Raw genomic sequence first — 21,105 nt, forward strand, 5'->3', positions numbered from 1 at the left:
GTGACATTTTGCAGAACAATTCTAGCTGAAGTTGTAAAATTTCTCTTTGTTCCGTTCCTGCAAAACATCTTATTATGAACAAACAAACCACAATAATCATTTGCATCTAGGGGAATCACTCCCAAGGGTAACCCCCCTTAAAACTATATTGTTCTACCCATCAGGTTCTGCCACTAGATAAGAGAACCTTTCCCATGAAATCATTTTTTGACCTTCATGATCCCTTCAGGGCGTACAATTAGCACAGAAGCAGCAGCTTTAGTCCACATGTTTTTCAAACAGGATATTAACGATATGATCATAACGAATAATACCAGACCCACAAATATGTATTGAACCAGAGACCCTCTCCATGTTCCTAGCACAGACTGTAGCCATGCACCAATGCCCCAATCATCTGGATTGAAGGATTTACGAAGAAAATTATTTTTGCAGTAATTAATTTATTATATTTACTATATTTATTATACACGTGTAAATTAATTACTGCGAAAATAATTTACTTCGTACACTGTGCAGAGAGCCGTATACTCCTAGTTGCGGCACACACGATACATACAGTAAAAAGCCTCAGGCACTGTGTTAGATGTGTTTTCGACGTTATATATGCGTTTATTAATGTCGTCGATTTTACGGTTGCAATTCGACGTTGATTATACGTCGAGGCGACGTATATATACGTATAGCCGTATTTTCGCCGTGAATATACGTATATTCGACGAATCAATGCCCACTGGGTAAACTCTTGAGCAAACTCTGAACCAGCTCTAAGGAAACTAATCCGATTAGACGTTACTTTGACTCATCTTTTTACGCTCAGTGCTGGATTGCTCAAACTCCAGCTAGGGTTAGGGTTAGCATTCCCACGCTACTTAGACACTTTGTTTACGCTCAGTGCTGGATTTTGGGAACTTCAGGACGAGTGGGAATTTTCTCCTATCTGTCAATTCTGTTTTGTTTTGGAGACTCTTGGCTGCCTATGTTGTACAGTGCAGCGTGAAGGAAACATTTTCCAAAACTGTGTCAGCTCAAAAGTTAACACTTAAGCAAGTGTTCTCATAACTTTAGGAGGTTTCGTGAAAATGCTACAGGCGTGCCAAAATCGTTTTTTTAAATTCAAGGTGACTTTACCGCGGTTTTCATTTTCAGATTGTGAATCAAAAAAGGCATTTAATTAAACACACGATTGCGATTTTAATCAATTACTGTATTGATTGAAAGATACATTCTGTACAGATACAGTACAGTCACATTCTCCTGTCGTCCAGTGGTGTAAAACGAATTAGCAGGTGCTTGAGATAACATCCCACTGAGTGGAATGTTCTCATTTGTTCTCAAGTGTAAAAAGAGGTGATAATTCTTAATAATTCCGTGTCGCATTAACTAACCTCTTCAGTTTATTCCGCCAGACAGTACATTAATATAATTATATCATTATTAAGTTGTTTAGATACGCAATTCCATATTATATTCCCTGTTAATCAAATTCTAAAAGTATGCATTTGTTAGATAACAAGCGAATTCACAGAAAAGGTTAAAATACTATCACTTTTCACAAAGTATATAATCCTAATATGGTCAGAAGGAGCACGTAAAAATGTTTCCCAAATAACAACATGTAAGACTTTGATGCTTAAAATGTTTAGGGAGAAATGGAATACTGGTGTGTATTTTTTTCTTTAAACTACCAAGACCAGCAATATACAGTACAGTTTACATACATTAATATGTTTATATTCCTAAATTAAAATCGTTTATGAGCATGTGAAAGGCATGGTGAATTGGAGATTCTCAAGATTTACATTGTATGATTGGAAATGAATGCGTGATCGGATCAACTAAATGCTGTGGTGTTACTTTTTGTCAATGAAAAAATAAACTCTTTTCGTTTACAAAGACGGTTACAAAGAATGTGGACCAGGGTAATACTTTGAGCTTACAGCTTGTCCAAGGTCATTCATTATTAATACTCTTAGTAATATCTTCAGTAAAGACTTTGATGCATAAAATATTCCTGCATAATTAAAATATTTATGATAAAGGTGGTAGGTTGTGTACTTTTGTCCAACAGAACAATCTTGCTTTTATAAAATATACCGCCTTTTTAATGTTTAATGATTAACATGCTGTAATACACTGTTTAAATTTAAAAGTCTAAAGAGTATACACCTTAAATTCTTAATTGAATAAAGATTGTCCCTCAGCAGTGATCAGGATTCAAAACTGACGTTTTCTGGTGACAGCTCAAATGCTGTACAGCAGAGGTTGACCTTTATTAGCTCCACCTGGCGATTTTACAAGGTGATTCCAGATACTATTAACATAATCTAATTTGCGTCCGGTATGATGCGGTATACTGCGACACTCCCACCGTGTTATACCGCAGCATACCCCGCTTGTTTTGAATGGCTGCATATGTATATAGACTCTATATATACATTTGGTGCATGCCACAATTTTGGATGGTGGTGGAGGAATAGGGATTTTCTCAACACGGCAGGGACTCCAGTTAAGAATGCTGGGTTTATCTCTGAACTATTAGAAGCTTTGCAGCTACTGACTGAAGTAGCTGTGGTAATGTGTAAATCACATAATAAAGAAATGTTTCCAGTAACTCGAGGGAACAACTTTGCAGATGCAACTGTCAGGTGAGCAATACTTGTAGAACAGTAGTCTGAGACCTCTGTGAAGCAGAGAAATGGACATGGTTAGAAAAGATTATGGGGCTGCAGGATGATGGGGTGTGGAGCTGACAGCACACCAGACGCCCTGCATGCCCTCACAGCCTAATGCCCTTTATAGCCCGACAAATGCACTCTGTTGGACACCCAGGTGGGAGTCAAATGGTGTGCCGGTTACCCAAAACTGGGTGAGAACCGGGTTTGAAGCAGTAACCACTTATGTGGTATCTGGATGTAATGTTTATCAAAGGAACTCAACTCAGTTCAGGTGCGGGTGCAACAGCTCAAAAGGCCTGCTCCTGAGGAACCTTTCAAACCTGGGAAATTGAAAATTGTAAAGGGAAACCTGGGCTCTTATAATCTGTTTTCCCAGTGGGTTGCTGCCACTGCCTCTGTGTCTACCAAACACTTGATAACAGAGATAAGCCCTCGGTGGGCACTGCCCTGCCCCTTGTATTATGATCAAGGAACACACTTCACGGGGAAGGTGTGTCAGGCTGTGGCTGCATTGTTCGGAGTGAGATGGACTGAGATCATCCTCAGTCTGCTGGAACAGTGGAATGAAGGAACAGATCTCTGAAAGATTGACTAGACATCAGACTGAAGGAACGCCATGGGATGCGGGCTGGATCAAACAGAACTGTGTAACAGCCTGTTTGATATCATCACGGGCCAATCAATGAAACTTCCTGGAGGGACGAATTTAGCTGGACGAATGGATTGTTGAATTTGCTAATTCCCTATTGTAGTATTGTAGGTTGCTAGGACTTAGCAAAGCACATCTATGATGAAGAAAAATATATATCATAATTATAATCCAGATGATTGGGGCATTGGTGCATGGCTACAGTCTGTGCTAGGAACATGGAGAGGGTCTCTGGTTCAATACATATTTGTGGGTCTGGTATTATTCGTTATGATCATATCGTTAATATCCTGTTTGAAAAACATGTGGACTAAAGCTGCTGCTTCTGTGCTAATTGTACGCCCTGAAAGGATCATGAAGGTCAAAAAATGATTTCATGGGAAAGGTTCTCTTATCTAGTGGCAGAACCTGATGGGTAGAACAATATAGTTTTAAGGGGGGTTACCCTTGGGAGTGAATCCCCTAGATGCAAATGATTTTTGTGGTTTGTTTGTTCATAATAAGATGTTTTGCAGGAACGGAACAAAGAGAAATTTTACAACTTCAGCTAGAATTGTTCTGCAAAACATCACAGCTGAGGCAGGGGAACAATGTGTAGATTTCTAAGAGTTATTACCCAGTTGTTGACCAATCTGTTGACCGATGTTGACCAAAAAAGCCTAAGATTATGCTGGGCTCCAGCCCACAGGGATTTACCTGTGCTGTAAGAACTAATGAGTGAATAAGGAGACTGGATTCTGGTGAAAGACTTCAGGAAAAAGAAATGGTGTTCACTCAGGTGGAGGGGGCTGTACCAGGTGCTGCTGACCACTGCCACTGCTGTGAAGGTCACAGAAATGGTGCCCTGGATTCATGCTTCCCACTGTAAAAAGGTCACAAACGAACTGAGCAAAGCGCAGGAGTGATGTCTCCACAAGGACAGATGGGGATAACCTGCTTGGGAATGATGTGCACAGCCCTTTTCCTTTTTATGTAGAAGCCTGTCACCACCACAAAAGAGGAAGAATCTAAACACGAAGCCTCTTTGTATACAAACTGGCTGAATGAAACTGATAATGAGGGGGATATGAGTAATTTGTGGTATAAATTTATAAATCATACTGTAAAGTTAAAGAAATTTAATGCATCTTGTTATATATGTGCTTTAATGCCTCATTCTACAGCCTCACCCATGCAACTTTTTATGAAATGTACTCTTTTATTAATATCACGTTAGAAGACTTAGACGCTATCAAACAAGAATTAAGGGGAGTTAGATTAATGGCACTTCAGAACAGGTTCGTGCTGGACCTTCAAAATGCAGCATCTGGAGGAGTCTATGCTTTAGTAGGAGACTCCTGTTGTACATATATTCCAGCTAATGACTATGATTATGGAAATCTTACGCTCGCTATTCAGCATTTGAAAGAACTAAAAGACAAGGTGAATAAAGAGAGAGGCATAAAAGATACACCGGCTTTTCTCTCCTGGTTAGAATCACTGTTTGGGCCAGGGGGAATGTTTTTCTTTTAAGTTACTAACACCGATTATAGGGGCTGTGATACTTGTCTTCCTGTTTTTATGTTGCTGTATGACATGTATTATTCCAATGCTTCGAAATATGGAAATATGGTACCTAGGGGGATAAACTGTTCATCCTTCCAGTCTGGAGAATTGGCAGCTGTCTGACGTCAGTAAGTGATCCTTAAAAAATTAATAGTTCCATGACAGTGTGCATCACCAGAAAATCAATTTAAATGCATTAAAACTCTTGTTATCCTTCTGATCATTGAAGTGTCATTGCCCCAGCACTGTATACTCTTACTTTTGACGCCTGTCTGAAGTTGGATCCATTTCTAAGAATGGTGACTCACATATCCTCATGCTCAACTTTGGCTCAACCACACAAACTATGAAGTTAATCATCTGCTTTTGCTCCAAGATTTATGTTACTAGGCTCTCTCCTGGGGATCCTCGTGTTCAAACATTGCCCTTATTGTGGATGATCCATGACAGAATTCAGGGAATTCAGAATTCTGATACCTCAGCTCAGATTCTGACTGGGCAGACTGTCATTGCCTGGTGTGAATGTGTGCATATCTGTTTTTGTGCATGTTCTGTGGCCTGTTGTACAGTACATCACAAATGAAAGGGAAATGGAAAACTAAAATAAGACTCAAGTGTTTAATCTTTCATTAACAGTGTTTCATTAGTATCTGTGCTAGATCCTGTCGTCCACTGCTTACCACGACAGGCTCTAGCACAGGATAGCAGCTTATACATTTAACAATCTCACTGCACAATGTTGTATATTCAAGGGCTGATCTTCTGTACTTTTTCTTTCACTTTTCATTTCCTAGAAACTCAGTCCTGCCAGGAATAATCTGAGAACAAAATCAATCTGAGTGAAAATCTAAGCAGAGGAAGATTGTTTTACAGAGTCAACAAGGTCTAATTCAAGGTCATCAGCACTAACAACATTCTCTCTGGAGACAGGCGATAAGAAAATTGAAAGTGTGTATTGTTACACAACAGCAGAGACTATGAGTTATGCTATCATGAGAGTGGTGATGGATTTTTTTCATTGCTTAGTTTTGCAGGTTCTGTACATTTGAACATTCAAAGTGACTAAAGTAAAGGAGTTTTCCCTTTTTACCACATAATTCCCAAAGATCAACACTAATAGAAAGCCTAATTCCAGCCAAGATTCAATTACTGTCTCTCAGGCATCCCAGCAGTGGATTTCATGACTTCAGACAGCCATCTTTATCAGTGGAGAACTCAATGCTCTTAGGTTTACTGGCAGAGTCTCACACTGGGTAATATGTTGGTAAATAATGTCCTATGGAATTCTACTATTGATCAATTCTACTATGGAACTGCGATGTGTCCTGAAAAAATCTTCTATGATAGTGGTACAGTCCATCACACCCCACCTACAGCCTTTAAAAGAGAAAAAAAAAATTCTGATATTATGGTGGAAAAAGAGCCCTGGAATCTTTGTAGAAGGACAAAAGATGGAAAGAATGGGCAGTGTAACCATGGCGAAGAGAAGGGAAATATTGGAGAGAGCTTTTTCATACACTTTTTATCATTGTTTTTCCAGCCCAACAATGATCAACAAATATGGGCAGGCGTCCTGTGCCAAATCCAATCTACCTTTCTTCCAAGCAAACAGGAATGTCAGTGAATTAAATATTGACATATGAAAATACCCAAAAATATGCAATCACACATATGCAGTTTGAGCAAACATAAGACAATACCCAAGTACCACAAACTACCAGGCATCATTAGCAGTTCGGGTGGGGAGCTGTGTCAGCATGCGTAGGCTGCAAAGGAACAAGTAATAGGTCTATTCCATGCTTAAAAGAGAAGAAAGAAAACACAACATTTCAGCTGTGGAGCCCTCACACCTGAAGAAGGCTCCACGGCCGAAACGTTGTGTTTTCTTTCTTCTCTTTTCATCTAGTGTCATTAGCCAGTTCCTGTCAAAATAAAATAGAAATGGATAACATTCTAGAGAGAGTTTGAAATACCAAGGTACAATTTAAACCATATTTCTTCCACTACAACCACAATATTTTGGAGAGATCGCTGAGCCTAACTGTTCTGGCATGCCCGTTAGCCTCCGTCCTGCTTCAGCAATGAATGCAACGGGGCACATTCTGAGGGAGATGCGGTCAATCAGGTTGCAGGAAAACCACTCTATGCTTTTTTTTGAGATCCTGAAAAGGACAGAAGGGCCATGTATATGTGTGCAGCTGGATTTGTAATTGCAGGTGGCGTAGCAAATTCTGCTGAAGCCCCACTGCCTGGTGTGGACGGTAGCTGTGCATGTTGCAGCAGAATTGTGCATGTGAGATCAAGGGGGCATGTCATGTGTTTGAGCACTTCACTCCCTTCCGGAAGCACATGATTCCCTGAGTCCCAAAAATTTGTAAGTTCTTTGGATGACCTGTGGACCGATCTTTCACGATGAAGAATTCCTTAAGAAGAATAGATCTCGGCCCACCATCCCAATGCCTCCATCTCAAAACAGCAACCTCCCGCTGACCTTAGTCTGCAAGGCAGTCCTTTCAAGTGCGATGATGACGCCGGGACCTTTGTTGCCTATTGTACGAGCTGAACTTTTGTGCTCATCAATTCAACGCTCTTTCCATCAACTCATCTTGTCTTTTGACGCTTCGTGTTTTGTGCTCCTTTGACTATCGGCATATCGGGTGACTGCAAACACTGAAGTTCTTGCTTACGGAGTGTGGAACAGTGTTTTCAAGTGATCGCTGTTCTGTCATGTTGACGCCGAGTGAATCTTTCTTTGGCAACATGGGCAGGCTGACAGCAAAAGTAATGGCAAATTTCTTGACTTATTTCTGAATGTGAATGTTCTTTAGAAAAGGGATGCGGCGTTGCTTCTCCCCCGTGTAAAGGTCACGCATTCCAGACGTGGTTATGAGCGAACAGTTGCCGCAAGTGTTTGAAAAGAGCAAGAGAGGAAGCAGCCCTGCCCCGTGTGAGGATCAAACTCAGGACCTTCAGATGATGAGACTGACGCGCTACCAACTACGCCAACGAGGCCAGCTGCAGTGCACAGCCGGAAAGTTTGCCTCATATGGATTTCAGTCGCCCGTTCCCCAATCTTTAGACGCCCTCTGCTGGATGTTGCATTTGCCTTTTGATCTCACCGATACTTTTTTGGTCTGTTTCTGTTGCGAGTCCGTTTTTCAGATCTCACCTAGCACAAGTCTCTCTGGCTGAAGTGGCCTCTCCGCTTCAGCATCGTGCCCTCACTCAGCCATTAAAAACGTCACTCGGACTTCTGACATGCTGACATGAAATGTCAAGAGAGAGTGGCGGAGACGCTTAAGGCAGAGAGAAGATGAAGAGGGAGCGTGGCTGCGAAATGATTGACAGCTGCATGACGCTCTCCATGCAAGGCGTGACCGCAGGCTAAAGGACACCTTTCGGCACATCAAGCTCTAAGCACACACCTGGAGGACGTGGGAAATGATACCGCTACCTCTCGCATGCAAAGCAAGCGCTGTACCATGCAAGCTAACCCCCCTCGCTGGGGCTCATGCCTCGGTGTCGCCTAGTGCCGCTTGTTCCCCTCTTACCGGGTGCAGTTCACTGCCCTTCGTCTGCAAGGCAGTCATGTAATTGCGGCTTTCTTGACTTATTGATGAAGGTCTGACTGGATGAGCGAATGACACCTCTCCCCCGTCCTCAAGCTCGCTGACAGAATAAAATGGAAAGTGCTGCCGTGGCTCATTGGTTTAGGGGTATGATTCTCGCTTAGGGTGTGGGGGGTCCTGGGTTCAACTCACGGATGAGCCCTTGTGTGCTCTTTTTGTCCTCGTCCACAAGACTGGGAACTGATATCCACATCACCTTGCAGCATCTGCTTATGGCAAACGATGGAATGTGACTAATGACTGAACGAGCCTGGTGAATACTCATCACGTGGCACAATGAGAGCGTGCAGTCAGCTGTCCAAGGCAGCAACCTCATTGCTCGTTCAAAAGAACACGTACTGAAAACTCATCACCACTATGTCGTAAATGAGCACCGCGATCGCTTGTTGTCATGCGTCCTTACTTGGGAAATGCAGAAGCAAAAACTGCCCTCTCTCAGCCACCGAAACGTGTGCGGCTCGCCTTGCACTCTCTGCGCCTCGCATATTTATGGAGCTGTCTGCTCTTCTTTCTGTTGAAGTGCGCAAGTTACGGGGCGTACTGCACACTATGATGTGCTCAATGACAGCTTTCAAGATTTGAAAACTATGAGCTTGATGGCTCAAGTCGAACGAATGTGGTTGTTACGCAATTGATGATCAAACGCACGTATTCTAACGATTCGTGAGAGTATGTTCTAAAGGTCCCTGGCTCGATCCCGGGTTTCGGCATTTTGTTTCATCGCGCCCTTTGTTCCTCTCTCCAGCGCCCCCTGCCTAAAGTGACGCTTCCCTTTTTCAGCCCGAAACGCAAGCGAGACACCAGCAGCTGTCCCTGCAGGTTTCCGTAGTGTAGCGGCTATCACGTTCGCATAACACGCGAAAAGTCCCCCGGTTCGAGACCGGGCGGAAACAGCCACGTTTTGCATGCTCCTGTACTTCACAGAGGTATTGAGCGACCGGTCATTTGTTCCCAATGTATTTCCCGTGCCTTCATGCACTCTTGTACCAAACGCACGTTCCTTCTGTACGCGGAGCCGATCATTTGCAATTGGGCTGTGCCGACAGACCAGGACGAGCTCTGTCGGCTCAAAAGCAGCGCAGGACCTGCAAGAACAACAGAAAGATTAGCATCCAGCGGGGGCTTCTTAGTGAGCCCAAGATCTCATCAAGAATCGGCTCCAGCAACAGGGCTGGGCGCATTGTTCCATTCTCCGACCACTCTCGGTGTAAACAAGTCCCTCCTGGTCTCTGCTTGAATTGCACTTTCCTGCGTTTGCTTTGGTGTAACTGGCTTCCCCTGCATGGGCGAATGTGAAGAAGATCCTTAGTAAGTCATTGAAGAAACCCGAGAAGAGGTCGGAGTGGCCTCTGTCGTTCATCAACGATCCAGTCAGGCAGTACTCCTCTGTAAAGCGCCGTTCGTTCACATCGATTGGCTTTTTTTTGCCTTCATTCGTGCAAGTAGTCAAAGCAGACGCCCCTATTCTGCCGTGACCCGGATTCGAACCGGGGTTGTTGCGGCCACAACGCAAAGTACTGACCACTATACAATCACGGCGAGTTACCGATACACACGTGGCAGGGCGGAAAAGGCTGTGCTCTCTTCATGTGACATAATTCGGAAAAGTCCTGACATTGCATTTCAACTGAGTCCCAGTATACATCGACCCTTCGACACTCTGAGTGACAACTCTCTTGCGTGTTTTCTCATATTTCTATAGTTTGCTTGCATGATGCCCGGAACAGCAGGGTTGTGCGCTCCTATATGGTCTAGCGGTTAGGATTCCTGGTTTTCACCCAGGCGGCCCGGGTTCGACTTTGGTATGGGAACGTGTCAGTTTTGCCTCCTGCTTTCCAAAAGATCAGCACTGTGTACGAAGGAGCCACATTAAAACTACTCAAACGTGCAAAACGTGCGAGAAGAGGGGGTGCTTGTTTCCAGCCGAAACTTCTCGCGTGTGAGACGAGCTGACCACCGCTGCAGGAGGTGGGAGGGTTACTCTGGTAGACAGGGCTGACCTTCGGCAATAGGATTTATACTCTCCAAGATGATATTTGCACTTTCTGGAGAGGCGATTATCTCCACTTCAGTAGCCCGATTTCGTCGATTGCGTGGAGAGGGCTGTAGAATGTGGCGCCGCCTTTCCTGCTCCGTCCATGACAGGCGTGCTGGTCTCTGGAGAGAGAGCACGGTCCATCAGCGCACTCCAATAAAGGCACTGGAAGCCGCTGAATCGCATTGGCGAAGCTCAGCACTGGGCCGCTGGGCACATCTTACCACTGTTTCCGTAGTGTAGTGGTTATCACGTTCGCCTCACACGCGAAAGGTCCCCGGGTGGAAACAGACTTCAGACTTCTTTTGTCGCCACGCACAAAAGGGGATTGGGGATTCGCCTAACGCTGTGATCGAACAGACCCACTCACCTCTTAGTGTGGCGGGATCTGCACAGTGCATGTCGCAGCGCATCCTGCTTTCACTTCAATGCGCGTCCTGATGTACCCCGGTCTCCCGCGTGACAGGTGGGGACAGGTGACAGGTCCTATACTAACGAGGAAGACATCGCTCTCTCCGACCCCCGGCATCGTGTCCCGACCAACCGTGCTGGAAGCCGACGCGTGCTGTGATTCCTTTACGGAGCAGAAATGACAACCGAGGAGCCGAGAGATCATTTCAGCATTTCACGTCTGAACGGAAAACACAAACGACCAACTCAGAATGACTTGCCTTTGACGCTTTTCAAAGCGTTCTTTGTGCACGACGACTGCGCCGCCTAGCAGATACAAATGGGTTGTACAACTTTGAACTAGTAAATGGAAGAGGGCTAAGCCCCCTCTCTTTTAGCCCAGGTTCGATCTGTCTCCCAGAATCACCAGGGCGCACACACACACACCCGTGTCGTTGAAGTGCTCTGCTTCATTTCTAAGGGCAACTCAACATTCACTCCTACCCCGAGTGCAGAAAAGACAGCATCCGCAGCAACAACAGCTCAGGTCTCTGCACAGGAGCTAAGCTGCCCCCATCTCCTCTGCTCTGCGGCTCCTGCGGAGTGGAGTCCTGCCTGGAGCCGTGTTTGCAGGCGGCGGCTCCCCACGCTCTGTCTGTGCGTCATGAAATTAATTAATAACGTTAATAAATTTATAAAGTTAATTTATAAAGTTAATAAAGTTATAAATTAGAAATTAATAACAATATAATTATATTCATGTACTGCAACACAAGAATAGTACACGCTGTACATTGTCTGTCGATAATGTTTCTGTAGTGCTTTAGTGGGTTAGGTTTCTGACTTCCATGTCACACGGTCTATGATTGAATCCCATGGAACTATGACTTTATTTTTTAACAAACATTTCTTTGAAAAAATGAAACGTTTCCCTTGGTCAGAGATTAAATAAAACCTCACTTTTTTTAGGTTTTACTGTGCAGAGTGAGGTTTTACCTCACTTTTTTTGAGCAGAAGGTTTACTGTGACCTGAGAAGGGCCGGCATCCAATCACGGTGGTACACACACACACACACACACGCTCTCACTCATCTGAGCTACACGGCTACCAAGATGATCTCGGGTGCGCCGAGCTGGTACGGAACATATTGAACTGATCGACAGCGAATTGTCTCTCAGACAGGCTTTTCACCTCTAAGCTCCCTGACTGACAGTGATCAGCTAGGTAGTGAAACAGTCAGCTGCTTCTAAGCCTTAAACAGCTGCATCTCGGCGCTTCCACGGACAGATGATTTGAAAGCCGAACATCACCCATTGGGAACACCTTACTATCACTAGTTTAAGAGACTCTTAAGGTCTTGCAGAGGTGCCTGTCTAATAGCATGCGCTTTGCAAGCTATAGGTGTTTAGGCTGAGGCAGAATGCCTGTTAACAAAATGTTTTTCTAAAGGTGTGTCCAAGTGGCTGCAAAAGGACAACACTCCCGGGGCGCTGTGGCTTAGTTGGTTAAAGCGCCTGCCTAGTAAACAGGAGATCCTGGGTCCGAATCCCAGCGGTGCCTTCTTTGTTCTGTCTTCTCGAACACTACTGGTCATTATGGACAACCGCTTACGACTAGACTTAATTAAATGCAAGTATTCATTTCCTGTCTTTAACGCGACTTGTTCTTCTTAAAATGGATGCAACTTGCAAAACATGAAATACAAACCTTGCTAATCAGCGCTAGCGGCTGGCAAAAAAAAAAATAAGTCAGCAATGTTTTTTTTCTTTAACCTTAACCCTGCTAATGGAGAAGAGTTAAACGACCGAGTCTATGCAGCTTAAACGGTGCGCATGTCGGGTCCTTAGCTGATAGGGTGGTAAATCACGCTCACCCCAGTCCTTAATCTTTTAAAGAGGATACAAAATTGAACCTAGTCGCCACATCACATACATCCTATTCAACGATAAAAAGGTAACATCTATCCTTGCTCCAGAGTAAATCTCACGTTGAGGGCATATTTTTTTCCACTTTACCATGAGTCGGGCTCGGCTGCACAGAGGCGAGAGCAGAGCAATGAGGTCACAGGGACAGGGGAGTCACACGCTGGCGGTTTGAACACGCGGAAGATCACTGAGGGATCCACAGTATATGGACCCTCCGTGCGCCATCAGTCCACACTCCGGACTCTGAATCCTGCCATCCGAGTTAAGATCTCGGCGGAACCTGAGGCACAGTTCCTTCTTAAAACGTAATCTGGTGAGCATTTCTAGAATCGTACTTGTATAGATGCAGCCTTTAATGTGTTGCTAGGTTAAAATGGATGACTTCTTGAACTTCAGTAGGCAACTGCCCTCTTGATTTCGGATTTAATTTCTTTATTACAGGGTCGCTTTTATGAAGACAGAGTCATGTTCAGGTACTTTGCTTGATGGAGGAAGCTCATTTCGGACTCTGTGATCTGCTCACCTGGAAAGGTCTACTGTACTACTACAAGAGAGAAGTAGAGTCTGGAAGAAGGGACAATTTTATGATGCTTTGGAAGGTAATGTTTTTTTTTTCTTTGAAATCGAAATGAATCAGAATATCAGTGCAAAAGACAAACTCTTGGTTTGGTTTAAAGAGATATGGTTTTAAAACAGACAAAATGTAGAAAACAGGTGGTTCTCACTTTTGGAAAAGAATGGACCGGGGGTAATATTTTACTAGTTGCAGGGCTGAGATCACTGGGTTACAGTGCTGTAGTGTTATACCAGGGACAGTGGCGCAATGGATAACGCATCTAACTACGGATTAGGAGATCGTAGGTTCGACTCCTGCCTGGCTCGGGTCGTTTTAAAACACATCGGGCTACTCCCCAAGTAGCTTGTGCTACTTACTGCATTGTAATCGTACCCAGTAAGATATTTCCTTCATATAAATGAACTGCACCTGACAGCTTTAGAAAAACACCTGGGCTCAGTACGGTGCTGAGAGCTCAGCGTTGCTGTTGTTCTAATTAGCACGCACGATTATTGCTAGTTGAAAACTTTTCCCAATACCCCGCTTCCGCCGGTTTGCAATACAATCGGCGAAAGCAATTTTTGACAATCTCGTCAGAGACTGAGCAAGGTGTTTAAAGACAGATTTGGTCATGGTGACATCATGGTAGAAAGAAACGAGCTTGTTACGTCTCAACAGAAACGCTCTTTAGCTCTTTCAGCGTTATGCAGAGAACAGCGTCTGTCGAGATCACTTTTGAGTCAGCGCGAAACGCCGTGTGCTGTCAGTTTGATTTCATATTGCTCGTAGCGGCGCCCGGCTTTTGTCTGTCAAACGTTAGGTTGCGCTTCTTCATGCTGCATCGTCGGCATGAGTGGAGCTTTTTAAACGTCTGTACTTACTGCGCCCCATAAGAAATCGTTTGTCCCCGTTCAAAAGAGATTGTGCGATGTCCTGCAGCGTTCGCAAAGCAAACCTTTGACAGTTTGAAAAGAGGAATGTATTCTGCTTCCTGTGCGTGCAGTAGTTACAAAGTTGAACGTCTTTACACGATCTGCTGCAGTTTTCAGTGGGCGAGCTTTGTCAGCTTTGTCGGCTCGGGAAACATCATGGGCAGTGTCCTGCATGTTTTCTGTGTATAGCTGTCTTTTAACGCATACAGAATTCATTAGAAATCATTGATTTCTCCAATTAACAAGGGTCCCTTTTGAACCTGCGAGAAGCATTCCTTCAATGTAACAGATTTACTCCGGGGAAAGGCAGCATGACATTGAGAGTAGCTCAAGCTTTCAGCACCCGTATCGGACTGCGTGTATGCAGACACCGCTCAGAATCCCCTGTAAGATTCTCCTTCAATTCCGTTTTGCAGTGCTTTAGCTCTTTCAAAAGGCTTCGCTTTCCTATTCATAATCCAAGGCTCATGACAGCATTTGAAACCAACCGCCACTGCGTTGGCCAGGAATCGAACCCGGGTCAATTGCTTGGAAGGCAGCTATGCTCAACACTATACCACCAACTCACACCCGCAGGCGCCCTGCAGGACACCACCAGAGAATGCTCACGATTTCGGAAGCTGTCTCCGGGACGTGCTGATTCCACACATCCTGAATAAATCATGATATTGTTAGTTGCTGTAGCTAGACGTTCAAATGAGTTTCATGGCCAGATGGACTGTTTCCTCCAGCGATTTCGATTTTTAAGAACTTTTATTTCCTTTTCACAATAAAATACAGGGCATCACAAATGCTTTACATTAATATACATACTTAAAACAGTATATATGATCACATCTTATTACATTTTGACACGGTACGAGTTACATAGCAACAATTTCTTTTTTCTGAAGCAAATCACATTCTTTACTTAAACATGATAGTGTTTTTCACAGTTTCTTGAGATATTGACCTATGCCCTCTATTTCCCACAGATTTTCTGCTTCCTCCCTCCCTTCTCTCCACAGATCTCTGAGGTAATAGTTCTCTCGGGTGATGAACAGGGCCAGGCTACCTGCTGCCTTGACTGGGACCTCGATGCCTTTGAACAGCCCCATGTTCCTCACTCTCCACAGGGCGTCTTTCCCACTGTTCACCATGGCCCAGATCCTGTCAAACACGTCAGGAGGAAGTTTGACAGGAGAGATGCCGTATATGACGAAAGCAGCGGTCAGGGTAAATTGGGGCGAGAGAGCTTGCAACCAATCTTCAAACTGTGCCCAGAAGGCCTTAGCAAAAAAGCAGGACCACAGGAGATGGGTCACAGTCTCCTCCTCGCCGCAGCCCACCCTAACGCAGCGAGGGCTGGGTGTGAGGACCATACGGTACAAGAAAGTTCGTACTGGTAAGCACTGGTCGACGACACTCCAGGCTAAATCTCTGTGAATGTTGCACAGAAACTTAGAGGATGTGTGTTTCCACACCTTCCTTGTTTGGGCTGATGTTAAAATGCCCACAGGGGTCTGCCTATTGTTCTGGGGTGCAAAGAAATCTTCCAGTTTTTGGACGCTGACATCTTGGAGGGGAATATGGCCAATTGTGTGAGATCTTAGAAAACTTTTAACTGTCCCATAAATTGCAGGGCATGTGTCAGAGAGTGGGACATCCAGCTTGGGTCTGACACCCCACACTCTGAACACCTCCCTACCTACCCAGAGCCTGGAAAAATAAGTCCAGGTACGCGCTGCAGGTGCTGTTGCAAAGCCTCTCAGCACAGAGGCCAGGAAAATGCACAGCAGCTTCGTAGCAATATCTGGGACAGACTTCCCCCCTGAGGGTAGCGGCCTGTACATTATTTCCCTTCTGAGTCTTTCCTGCTTCCCACCCCATAGAAATTGAAACATCAATCTCCTCAGCACCGCCGCAACACGGTGTGGGATTGGGAAGGTAGAAGCCAGAAAATTCAAGACAGGCAAGAGCTCGGCTTTGATGACCAGCACCTTCCCTGTCATGGTGAGGTCTCGGTCCTTCCATTGCATCAGTTTTTTGTTTAAGATTGGCAATTTGTTCTGCCAATTTACTGTTCCCATCTCTTCTCCAAAATACACCCCCAGGACCTTAATTCTCTTCTCTTGCAGCCTGAGATCATGTCCTTCTTTTGGCTCCCTCCAGTTCTGATAAAAAATCTCGCTCTTAGATTTGTTAATTTTTGCAGAGGAAGCCAAAGAGAAACGATCACAGCACTGCAGAGCTCTGCTAATTGAGGCATTGTCAGAGAGGAGCAGGGTGACGTCATCCATGTATAGAGATGTCTTTAGCTCTCCTCCCCCACTTCCAGGTACTGGTATCCCATTAATGGCCTGATCCTGGCGCAAGGCACAGGCTAAGGGCTCCATAGCCAAAATGAATAACAAGGGGGATAATGGGCAGCCCTGCCTCACAACAGACTTCAAAGGGGCGTGATCTATTGCCATTAACCATTACTCTGCTGTTGCTACCTGTGTACAGCAGGTTAATCCACTTTCTCATGATGGGGCCAAACTTCATGTGCTCAAGTACCGAAGTTAAGTACTGCCGGTTTAGGCGGTCAAAGGCCTTTTCTAGGTCTACACCTAAAATGCACAGAAGGAGGGAGCGATCCTCTGAGTACAGACAGACATCCCTCAACAAGGCCAGGTTGTCGCTCATCAGGCGTCCTGCTATCCCACAAGTCTGTTCTTTCCCTACCAGTGAGGCCACTACATTTTGTAGGCGCAGGAAAAGGGCTTTGGACAGGATCTTAGTGTCCACGCCTAACAGGCTGAGGGGTCTCCAGTTCTTTATGTCATTCTTTGCTCCTTTCTTAAACAAGAGAGAGATAGTGCCTTCTCTTAAGGAGTCAGGCAGCAATTCTGTCTTATAGCTTTCCTCGAATAGGAGCAGTAGCGGATCCTGAAGCAGATCCCAAAAGGTGCAATAAAATTCTTTAGGGAGCCCGTCAGCACCCGGAGTTTTCCTCTTCTGTAAGCTCTCCATAGCCTGTCTCAGCTCTTCTACTGTCAAATCCCTCTCAAGTACTTCCCTATCTTCTTCACTCAAAACGTTTTCTAGCTTTGAGGTAAAAAAATGAATTTCTTCATCCTTTACCTCTGTAGAGCTGTGCAGTCTTGAGTAGAAGGCCTCAGTGCAGGAGAGGATTGCACTCGGCTCTGTTCTCTCTCGTCCCTCCTCATCAACTACACTTTCCATGACAGACTTGGAGCCTACCACTTTCCTGAAAAAGAGGCGAGAACACTTCTCATTTTCTTCCAAGAACTGCACTCGAATACTTTCTTCGGCTATGCTCCGGATGTCCTTTTTTAAAAGGGTGATATCCTCGAGCACATCGAAGCCACTGTGCATCATCGTGTAGAGACGCTGCAGCTGCCTCTGTTTCCTGGCTAGCACTCCTCTCCGTCTGGCAGCAGCCTTCCTTCCCTCAGCCATGAAAAAGGCCTTTGTCCTCACCTTCACCTCCTCCCACCACTCTCCTACTGACCCGTACAGACACTGCAAGGACAGCCACTGTGATAGTTTCTCCTTGTAGCGGGATACTACCCCCTCGTTCTCTAGCAGCTTTGTGTTGAGTTTCCAGAGGCCTGGGCCAAAGACAGTCCCGCCCTGGAGTTCCACTCTACACCCTAAAGCCTGATGATCTGAGAAGAAGACAGGCTGAAGAGTGACCCCAACAACTTTCACTCTCTCTGAGACAAAGCAATAGTCAATTCTGGAGCTGCTATTCCTCCCTGACCATGTATATCCTGCTGTTGTGGGATATATACATCTATATGTGTCTGAGAGTTTAAAGTCTTGAACTAAGTTATGCAGGGCCAGTGAGCTGGAATCCAATTTTATCGGAGAGCTAGACTGCCTGTCTGTGTGCTCTAAGATACAATTAAAATCCCCTCCCACTATCACGTCTGTGCTACATAACAATAGGGGGGAGAGTGCCTTGAGTAGCTCCACCCTTCCTCCCACGTCAGTAGGACAATACACATTGATTAGCCGCAGGTTAACAGTCCCCCATTCCACATCCACACACAGCAACCTGCCATCTATGACCCTCTGAATACTTTTCAATTTGACAGCCCATCCTTTGAAAAGAATGGCCACGCAAGAGGCTCTGTTGTTATTGTCCCCTGACCAAACAGAAGGCCCTTTATCCCACCTATCTTCAAAGCTTTTATACCTCTCTTGATAGGCTAAAGCACACTCCTGCAACATCAACACATCTCCCTCTCTCTGCTGGAGGTAATCAAAGACAGACTGGCATTTCACTCTGTCATTGATACCTCTGGTGTTAAGAGAAATTATGTTTAGAGCCATATTACATAAGAAAGTGGAACCAGTCTTTACAAAACACATTTCTCTTTGGTCTCACCTGTTACCTTCTTCTTTTTTTTTTTCTTCTTCCCAATTTCCTGCCAGCCATCCTCTGAATGAGCCTTCATCAGGGTGGCAGCAGTAAAAGCATTCACGGAGTCCATTTCAAGGAAGGGGGTAGAAGGAGGGGTGGAGGGGTTCCAGCTGTCCCCATCGCCATGCTCTCCTTCCTCCTCGCTCGGGGAGAAAACAGAGTCATTTTTCCTTTTCCTCAAGTCCAGCTCCTGGGAGCACTGAGGGGAAAGGGGTGCAGCCGATGAGTTTATTGAGTTTATTGGCGTAGGCGTGAGGGCAGTTCTTAAAAACGTGTCCTTCCGAGCCACATAAATTGCACTTTGGCAGCATTGAACAGTCAGAGGCTAAATGTCCGTGTTTGCCACAGGTCTTGCAGCATTTCACAGTGCAGGACGATGCCAGGTGTCCCACAGCACCACAGCGCCGACACACCTTTGGTTGTCCCACATAAAAAACATAGCCATTGCAGGCGCCCAGCCGGATTGTAGAGGGCAGGTGCCTTAAGCCTCCATTTACATTGTCCGGTAGCAAGCGAACCTCGAATTTCCTTGCTCCTGTTTTTATACCGTCAACATCTCTAACCTCAGTTCCATGGTGGACGGTGCAGTTCTGCTTAAGCCAGGTGTGAATGTCCTCCGTCTTTGCCAGTTCCGAGAACATAACAACATGCACCGTTTTCTTCTCTCTCTGTGTCAGAGGCTGCAAGTTGATCTTCTCAAGTGCAGGAACTTTCCCTCTTTTTGCCTCAAAGACACCCACGCATTGTTCAAACAGAGGATAGGTAGCAAATACAACCTCAAATGCTTTCTGACCTGGGAGAGCGAAGATGAAATCCAAGTGCCGAGGTTCAAAGCCAAGTTCCTTCTGTAACACTTCTCTGCTGAACTGCATACGATCCATGAAGAGGTCATCCAAAAGCTCAAAACGTACAGCATTCTTGCGGGATCCAAAGGTTGCCATCTCAAACTGCAAAACAAACACTGCTTCCACAAAACAAGAAAACAATCCAACTACTCCAACTACAGGCTGATCAAGGTATCTCCCCTGCCAGGTAAGCCGAGAGCCGCAGGCGCTGAGCCCGGAGCTGAACGGGCCCCACTGGCTCGTTTGTAAGGCCAGGTGCATTGCCAACCACGACCGGCAGGGCAGAGGCCTTGAAGGCGGCCTGGGCTCCTGCAGCTGTCGAGCCACGCACTCTGGTTTCTCTTCATCTCGTACAAATCTTTTGCCTTTTACTAAAGATTTCCATGGAGAGGAGCATGAATGAGTTCCATACAATTTTTGTGCTTCCCTGCCTTCGGGTGTGGGGCGCAGCTGGGCTGGTCAAAGAGAGAAAACAAAACCGCTCACAATCGCTCTTATTACGGCGACTGTGGCCGTCTGCTCAGCGAGTCCTCGGTCTCCGCCTGTCTGATTGGCGCTCTTTTCTTTGGGGGGCGGGAAGTGTCCGGCCGCAAATATGAAGCGTACAGCAACGACATGCCATGAGACGATTGATAACGATTTCCATAGGATCCCCGCGGTTGCCTGGCAACCGTCAGCTTTGGGCAGTGGCAGTATCGTAGCCTGTGAGGTTTAGCCGAGGCGCGATTATTGCTAGTTGAAAACTTTTCCCAATACCCCGCTTCCGCCAGTTTGCAATACAATCGGCGAAAGCAATTTTTGACAGTCTCGTCAGAGACTGAGCAAGGTGTTTAAAGACAGATTTTGTCATGGTAACATCATGGTAGAAAGAAACAAGCTTGTTACGTCTCAACAGAAACGCTCTTTAGCTCTTTCAGCGTTATGCAGAGAACAGCGTCTGTCGAGATCACTTTTGAGTCAGCGCGAAACGCCATGTGCTGTCAGTTTGATTTCATATTGCTCGTAGCGGCGCCCGGCTTTTGTCTGTCAAACGTTAGGTTGCGCTTCTTCATGCTGCATCGTCGGCATGAGTGGAGGTTTTTAAACGTCTGTACTTACTGCGCCCCATAAGAAATCGTTTGTCCCCGTTCAAAAGAGATTGTGCGATGTCCTGCAGCGTTCGCAAAGCAAACCTTTGACAGTTTGAAAAGAGGAATGTATTCTGCTTCCTGTGCGTGCAGTAGTTACAAAGTTGAACGTCTTTACACGATCTGCTGCAGTTTTCAGTGGGCGGGCTTTGTCAGATGGCTTGGAAAAACGCACTGTGTTTCGGCTCGGGAAACATCATGAGCAGTGTCCTGCATGTTTTCTGTGTATAGCTGTCTTTTAACGCATACAGAATTCATTCGAAATCATTGATTTCTCCAATTAACAAGGGTCCCTTTTTGAACCTGCGAGAAGCATTCTTTCAATGTAACAGATTTACTCTGAGGAAAGGCAGCATGACATTGAGAGTAGCTCAAGCTT

At 45.3% G+C, this 21,105-nt stretch overlaps 6 non-coding genes across 6 annotated transcripts; 4 read left to right on the plus strand and 2 right to left on the minus strand.

Annotated features, from left to right (window-relative positions):
* Window positions 1–7,811: 7,811 nt before the first annotated feature.
* On the minus strand, window positions 7,812–7,884 carry trnam-cau (transfer RNA methionine (anticodon CAU)). Its single transcript has one exon. It is a non-coding gene; the product is annotated as a tRNA-Met (tRNA).
* A 2,084-nt stretch (window positions 7,885–9,968) lies between these two features.
* Window positions 9,969–10,040, minus strand: trnah-gug (transfer RNA histidin (anticodon GUG)). The gene has a single exon. It is a non-coding gene; the product is annotated as a tRNA-His (tRNA).
* A 2,373-nt stretch (window positions 10,041–12,413) lies between these two features.
* On the plus strand, window positions 12,414–12,487 carry trnat-agu (transfer RNA threonine (anticodon AGU)). The gene has a single exon. It is a non-coding gene; the product is annotated as a tRNA-Thr (tRNA).
* Window positions 12,488–13,866: 1,379 nt separating this feature from the next.
* On the plus strand, window positions 13,867–14,008 carry LOC138232014 (U4 spliceosomal RNA). Its single transcript, XR_011186973.1, has one exon. It is a non-coding gene; the product is annotated as a U4 spliceosomal RNA (small nuclear RNA).
* Window positions 14,009–19,926: 5,918 nt separating this feature from the next.
* On the plus strand, window positions 19,927–20,045 carry LOC138232042 (U5 spliceosomal RNA). Its single transcript, XR_011187001.1, has one exon. It is a non-coding gene; the product is annotated as a U5 spliceosomal RNA (small nuclear RNA).
* A 229-nt stretch (window positions 20,046–20,274) lies between these two features.
* Window positions 20,275–20,416, plus strand: LOC138231988 (U4 spliceosomal RNA). The gene has a single exon (XR_011186946.1). It is a non-coding gene; the product is annotated as a U4 spliceosomal RNA (small nuclear RNA).
* The last annotated feature ends 689 nt before the right edge of the window (window positions 20,417–21,105 follow it).

Source organism: Lepisosteus oculatus, unplaced genomic scaffold (assembly GCF_040954835.1).
Source record: "Lepisosteus oculatus isolate fLepOcu1 unplaced genomic scaffold, fLepOcu1.hap2 HAP2_SCAFFOLD_62, whole genome shotgun sequence".
NCBI lineage: Eukaryota > Metazoa > Chordata > Actinopteri > Semionotiformes > Lepisosteidae > Lepisosteus > Lepisosteus oculatus.